Source organism: Trematomus bernacchii, unplaced genomic scaffold (genome assembly GCF_902827165.1).
Source record: "Trematomus bernacchii unplaced genomic scaffold, fTreBer1.1, whole genome shotgun sequence".
NCBI lineage: Eukaryota > Metazoa > Chordata > Actinopteri > Perciformes > Nototheniidae > Trematomus > Trematomus bernacchii.
The window spans coordinates 2,164,443-2,171,967 of record NW_022987801.1 but is presented as its reverse complement, the minus strand read 5'-3'; positions in this window follow the sequence as shown (position 1 = coordinate 2,171,967).

The following is a 7,525-nucleotide window of genomic DNA, read 5'->3' as shown; positions in this document are numbered from 1 at the left end:
TTTTCTGTAAAAAATACCAAACATATCCTTATATAAGAGCAGTTGTATGGCTGTGTGTAAATCACCTGGCACATGCCTGAGAATGGGAGATTTGCCACCAAATAAAAGAGGCTGAAAACATGTTTTATGTTGCTGCAAATCCCAGTGGTCGCTGACACAGATTACATAACACACCACCCCCTATTTTTCTTAAATCCATTACCAGAATTGTGTATTTTCCCAGATGAACAAAGGTGAAACATACAGTGAAGGTCAATCATTGTTACGCAAGTTAACATAAGTCAACTGTTGACATTCTTTAGGACTTACAGGTAAATACACATGCAAGAGGGTCCATCATGGCTTTTCCCAGCAGCCAAAACAATGGCGAGCCTAGATCACAACATACAGCCTGACGTCTCTGGACCTTGATTTGTTGTTTGGCATTGACATGTCGAACAGCCGTCACTCAATGTGCGTATTATGATTTCTTTCCAAGTACCCCAACTTACTGTAAAATTGTTGTGTTTAAGGGCAGTTGTTAACTTAGTCTGATAAGGCGTTGGAAGGCGTTGACCCGCCGACTTCTTCAGCCTTCCCCTCGGTTATAGCAAACACGCCTTTTGCTCAGCCAATGAATGGGGACCATCTGACGGCAACACGCGGCCCACATCCACCTGTTTTTACAGCCATACTGTACCGTCAAAAAAAGGTTACTAAAAGTTCACCTAATGTCCCACAGAAATCTTTAGTGTCAACTTTTCCTTTCTTTCAAAAAAAGGGTTTTCCATGACATCGCAGTTAAACACATTGGTCAGGCATGGGATACGATGTCAGCTGATCTTGCAGAAACCTACCACTTTTTCTTGTCATGCATATCGATATGCATTCCACAGCAGTCATATGCCGCGTTTGATGTCACTTGCAAAGCTGACCGGAGATAACGCAATCTGAGATTTCTCACACGGTGAAGTCCTGACCTGATATATTATCTTCAGAGATTAAACATTTCACCCCTCTGTAGACATGAACTTCACTTTCAGGATGGATATTTGAAGTGTGTCAACATGTCTGCTCACAGGTCATGACCTTAAATTCAGTCTTACAACATTTTAGACCAATCCTCAAGTTGCTCTGGATATTATGGAGAAAGTTCTTATGTGATATCTTGCCTAATTTCTCTTTGCCAATACTATTTGGTCAGTTGACAGACGGGATTTTAGATGCTGCTGACTATATTGGTCCTTCTTGACCTTAAAGCAACTTGTTACACCATTGATCATGTCACACTTAATTGTTTCTGTAAGGACTGGTCAGCTGCAGAAGTCACATGAGCAAAACATAAATTAGGGGTGGACTCATGGTGTGTGAGGGACAGGGGCCAAACAAATGCATGCCGGCACCCAGGGGGGAAGCCAGACTTCAAGAGGTTAATGTTTACTTTCTGAACAACATGTCAAACCACATCCACAAAAATGTAGCTGCATGTCTTCTTACCTGCTCTATCAATTGGAAGTAGTTCAGCTTCAACCACTTTTATTTGTGCAGATATCATATCCAAAGAGTTCTGCAACGCTTTAGCATTAAACCCCTATGGCATTGTCAGAATCATTGTTTTATGACCCAGAGATGATGTATTTCATGCAGTCTTTCTTTGGTTCAAATGTGGTGCTTACAATACCCAAAATGCAAATAAACCATTGACAGTTCTGTAAGAGATTCTGCTGTTTTAACTTGGTAGCATTTTATGTCGTTTCCAGGATCAGGCAGAGATCTTTATTTACTTCAATTAGTTGTTTTGTTGTTTCAGTAGTACTCTAATTTAGTAGGAATCAAATGTTTCCTTTATGCCTTAGTACTGATTGTTTTTTTACGCCTCTCTTTGTTTTTTCTTATTTGCAGTGGCTGATAAGAGAGTTTTAGAGACAGTTAATACTTAACTGTTTTTGGATGCTTGACCCTCAGAAGAGCAGTTTGGTCTTTTGGGTGCATGTTGACATGAGATGTAGTTTAAACATGCCCACAACACAGGGCAAAATACAGTTTCCATACCCCTGATTTTAGACTTTGCTCACCAGATTATCAAGCATGTTTGCTTTTTAAATCCAGATAAAACATGAATTAAGCACAGTGTACATTTGAGGTTGTGCAAATATACTATTTGACGTTGCATAAAATAACTAAAAGAACAATTTGCATGGCCTTTTGTAGAGCTATACAGAACGGATGTCATTGACCGAAGAGCAAACATTGGCCCGTCACAATAACAAACATTCTTAACTTATCGTAAATACTGATCTAATGGGACAACTTGTGCAATGAAGGTTGACCCAGCAAGGCCTGACATCCCAGTTTCGAAATCATGAATCATGAATGAGTTTTTTTTGTAGGTATGCAAATTAGAGAGATTTCCACACATAAATAAAGACATCTATTACTACATGAAACAGAGTCATTGCTCCCTGTAGACCTTGGCTGTTTCTGTTGAAATGTTGAAAAGGTTACACAATTATGTAACTACCCCTGCACGGCTGAATTCAACAGACATAACCAAAATTAGTTATAGTAAACAACACACCCATAAACTACATTTTCTACAGTCAACATTCAAAGGTATCTTTTCATTCAAATCCTAAAGTTTTTTAATAAACAACACTGAAGAGTCTCTTTAGGGATACAACCATCCATGCCATCCAGTTATTTTAGCCGGGCCGGCTAAGTACTACGGCTTCCACAGATTACATTTTTGTATATATTTATTGTCAAAGCATTTAATATATTCATTGTTATCGGGATGTTAAGAGCATTCCATGGAATGTAACAAAAAGTGTTTCTGAAATAAATTACACACCCCACCTTTAATGTGCTGATTGTGAGAAAATATGATAACAATTTATCACAAAAGACCAAATAAAAATGTCTCAACCTGAATTTAACAAGGACATTTATCTTTGATATGACACATAAAGAATCCAAGGAGTTGGGTTCACAGTGGTACTTAAAGACCGAAGACACATTTTATGCTTTGTCTGCACTTACATTTGGATTTATGGTGTGACATGTTGTCAGCAGTCATAAGAGCGTGAGAAGCGGTTCATGGGCTTCTTCATGATCCGATCAGTGAGGTCAATGATTGCATAACAGTCACAGCAAGGGAAAACGTTTTGGATGTAATTTTAAAAACATTTGTAAAATTATTCAAAAAATGTTTTGATTTGCAAATGAAAAAGTAAGGTGGAAAATAGTTTGTGTAGTTGAAGGTGTGTAATGTAATTCTGAATCTAATCTCAGGAGTACAGATTCTAGGTAAATCAATCATTCTTTGAAGACACTGAAGTTTGTACGGAGGGACTTTTAACCTACTTAAAACGACCTATATATGTGGATAGTTTAAAGCTTTTATCCAGGAGAATACAAATATTTCTCAGATGCACAGATTGCCTCTTTGTGGAATTTAGACGCACAAAATGCAGACGGACAAAGTAACAAACTAGCTGGTGAATTGAAGAGTCGGTGGTGACCCAAGCAGAGCTAAAAGGAGATTGAATATTGGATTTAAACTCACAAAGTTATCAAATACACGATTTGCACATTACATTACATTACATATAATTTGTTAGACGCTTTTATCCAAAGCGACTTACACACTCAATACTGTGGGCAATTTGGGGTGAAGTGTCTTGCCCAGGGACACAACGACAATGGGACTCAAACTTGCTATCCCCTGGTTCGAAGTCCAGCACACTATCCACTGAGCCACAGCCTCCTAGTAAATGCATATTTTGCCCTCCAATAATTTCTTCATGATCAAGTCTACAAAGTAATGTTTGGTTATAATAATAAAGTAATACCATCTTGTTTTGAATCAAAATACCCTATTAAATCTGTCAAAAACCCAAAGCTTTTAATTAACAGTGTTATGAAACAAATAAAATGAGCTTTTTTGGTATTTTTAGTTAGTAAATTGTTAAAAGAGATTAATTATCAAAGACACAATTGACCCAATTAACTAATTTATAAATGTTTGCAATATTCCAAACTGGATAATTATTAAAATGTGAATTAAAGCATAATCTTAAAATCGTCATTAAATTAATATATTATTATGACGAATTTATCAGTGTCTTTCTATGAATGTATAGATAAAATGCTTACATACAGTACAAGCATGTCAGACTTTGCTTTGCAGCCTTGACACTGTCACTTATGACATTCCTCTTACACTCCTACTATTATATAAACAGTATAATGCAAAGGGTGCATGTTAGTGACCCTCCAGACATAATCTCATAACCGCTCTTTAGGTTTCTATGACATTAACAAAACTTTTGACTGCACTCACTGTCCCTAAATACATGTATCGTGCCATTTTATTTAATGCCATGCTTAAGGAAAACAAAAACTAAGTATGGCAGATCCCTTGGATGAAAACATGAAACAAAACTACCGGCCCCACATGCCCTTTAGACATGGATATTTCAAAAAAGTGGGGGAAATATGTTTTATCTAACCTTCGGATGGCCTATCTCAGTAAAGATAACACTGGGAAAACAAACATGTGACAAAAAGTCTTGGTACAAATAGAAGATTGGGGTATTATCCTGGCATTGAGGGTCAGATTATGTGCAGACTAATTGACATTCTTAAATGTCAGGTTATTAGTACTGTACATCTACAAATTGCAACATCGATGCAGCTGCTAAATAAGTCAAATATAGTCAGTAGTATATACCTTTCATGTCACTGTTTGCATTAAGAAAGTATTTCTTAAGTCCCAAAATGTCAGTCTTTGATGGGGTATCTCTATTTATAATCCCTGCTAATTCCCTTAATAGTAATCTAAACATTCTCTTTGTACCTTAATGTGAAAAAGCTTAGGATGCACAGAATACATTCCACATGCACTGTATGCAGCTGTTAAGGTTCCCATCAGTTGGACATGGTGGCTTCATGTGGAAAACTGAACTTGTGGTCTCATTTTCAAGGACTCATGAACCTTACACACTGACCCTATTCACACGGTGGAGGGAACTATACCAAGACGATTATTACCAGCAACCTCTTCAGCATACGGTTTCAGGACCACTACAAGTGATTGAGTTTAGCAGTAAACGTAATTACTGTAGCTACTGTACTGTTCAGCCTGGACTACATTATACTAAAATGTCTGAATCTAGAGAATTTCCTGCAGATTCAGCAGATAATATGGGACAATGTGTACTTTTGTGTACTATAAGATTCCCACAAGATCAAAATATATCAATAAACTAAAAGGGTCAATAGTGTGGTCAAAGGTGATGATCATTCCAGGGGCTCACATTTTGCTAGGATCCATAAACATTCCTAGGATTTCCCAATATTTAAAATGTTTTGTGTTTCAATACACTCATTTCTACAAACTAATAATAATAATAATAATAATAATGCATTTATTTTATATAGGCGCCTTTCAAGGCTCTCAAGGTCGCCGTACAAACACATAAAAAACAAGATACACAATACATAACACCAGCATAAGAGACATAAACAAGACAATGCAGTATATAAATCAATCAAATAATCAAATAAATAAAAACAGAGGATGTGTGATGGATAATGATCAGGGTGGATATGCGAGTGTGAAGAGATGTGTTTTGAGACTGCAATGGGTTACCTCAGAGTGTCGAAATGACATACAAATAAAGCGGTGGGTGTAAAAGGACAAATATGGTCATTTGTGTGGTCAGAGTTATGTAACCGATGGCCCACATGGACTGTTGGTCTTTTCAGGTCTCTTTGCAAAGACTCTGGATCAGCTGTTTGCATTCAGCAATGATTAACTGAATCAATGTTGGGGAGACAGGGAACAATAATTGGGAAGCAAAAATAATGAAGATCTGAATAGTGTCAATCAACAAGATATCTGACTATATCGCCAGGAATTATTTGAGTATATGTACATTACTGTAATAGTTAAAAACTTTATAAAAGTAAATCGTCAAAAACATAATCAGTCTTAATAAGAAGAAAAACATAAAAGATCAGCATACAGTTTGTGTCATACTGTATGTGTTTAAGTAATTGATGTACAATATGAACAAAAGAGGACCCAGTATAGATCCCTGGGGAACTCATTTTGGTTCAGTATGAGGCTCCTGACCTTTGATGGCCCTGCATGCTATTGAAATCTATTAGCAATATTTTTTATAAAACCAGCAACAAGGGCTCCGTGATTAAGTGAGTAATACTTTTGCCAGGTTAATTTACTTTGGTCATTATGAAACAATGCCTTTAAAACATCTAAAAGACAACAAAAGTTTAATAAATACCATGTTTTTGTAGATTTGGTTAGGTGACTCCTTCTCTAAGCATTGAACAAAAACCTCATGGATCAGGGGTAGAGGAATCCAATGGACTGAATGGAAACTCGTAAAGACAGCATAATGCTTAACGTGGAACAAACTGCTTTGGATTATCTGCCACAGGTTTCAAAACATTGAACCTTTAAACCTGGTTTATCTTTAACAAACAGGATGACAGGAATAACCCATTGAAGCTGATGTGGCATCACGTCTGAGCAGCACTCAAAACATATTTTTCACAGTTTTAGGCACCTGAAAAAAAAGTGTGGGAAATGCTCATAATCACTGAGAAAGAAAAGACGATATTTTCAGTTTAAGAATAAACATGATACACATTTTAAAAAGAAAATGGTTGAGGATCTTGGTGTACAGAGATCATGTGCTAACATGCGAAGATCAGATCAGGTTTTTATCATTATGAGAACTTGACTCAACCTCGTGAAGGCATAAATTAGACAAGCTATTTGCAGACTGCCATGCTGCAGCGCATTAGATAAAACTAATGAAGGAGAAATCGTTTGTGCATTTGTTTGTACGTGCATGTGTGTCCCCGTAGATTGAGATAACAGCTTCCTCCTGCAGGCTCTTTAGCAACGCTTTTATAAGATTAAGAGTTTGTTCTCTGGAGCAAAGAAATAAATACAATGTTTGAAAGCTGGAGTTTTCAATTTCCTGTTTTCTGAATCAGAAATCCTTTATATAGATATATAAGTTTTAGAGTAAAACAAGTGATCAAAGGCAGTTTCTCTGCAGGATCAACAGATTGTTTATTGAAATACAAGCAAGTTTAAACGTCTGTGTATATATAGTGATTTTTCTTCTCATGTTTTTGGTGGTATCCTTTGTGAAGTTTGCTGACATGAACCTAAAAGAGTGAGAAAGAGTGATCCCTTGTTGCCTATAATCTGCATTCATTATGTTTCTTCACTTGTTTCTATTACAGGTTTGTGACCTATCTGCATGTCACATGAGTGGAAATTAAGTTTTTAGTCACAAGATAAAGAGTTTGTGTTTTCTTATCTTGGTACAGCAAATTGTTTATACCGCTTATAATTCAACGACAAAGAAAACACATGATCCTGCTCCGAAATAACACATTTCTCTTCCTTTCTGATTTAGTTTTGTTACAAGTACATTTATATCTTCAGAATATAGGAAAATATAGATTGTTAAATCTCTGAAACCTAGTCTAAGATGTCACAGAT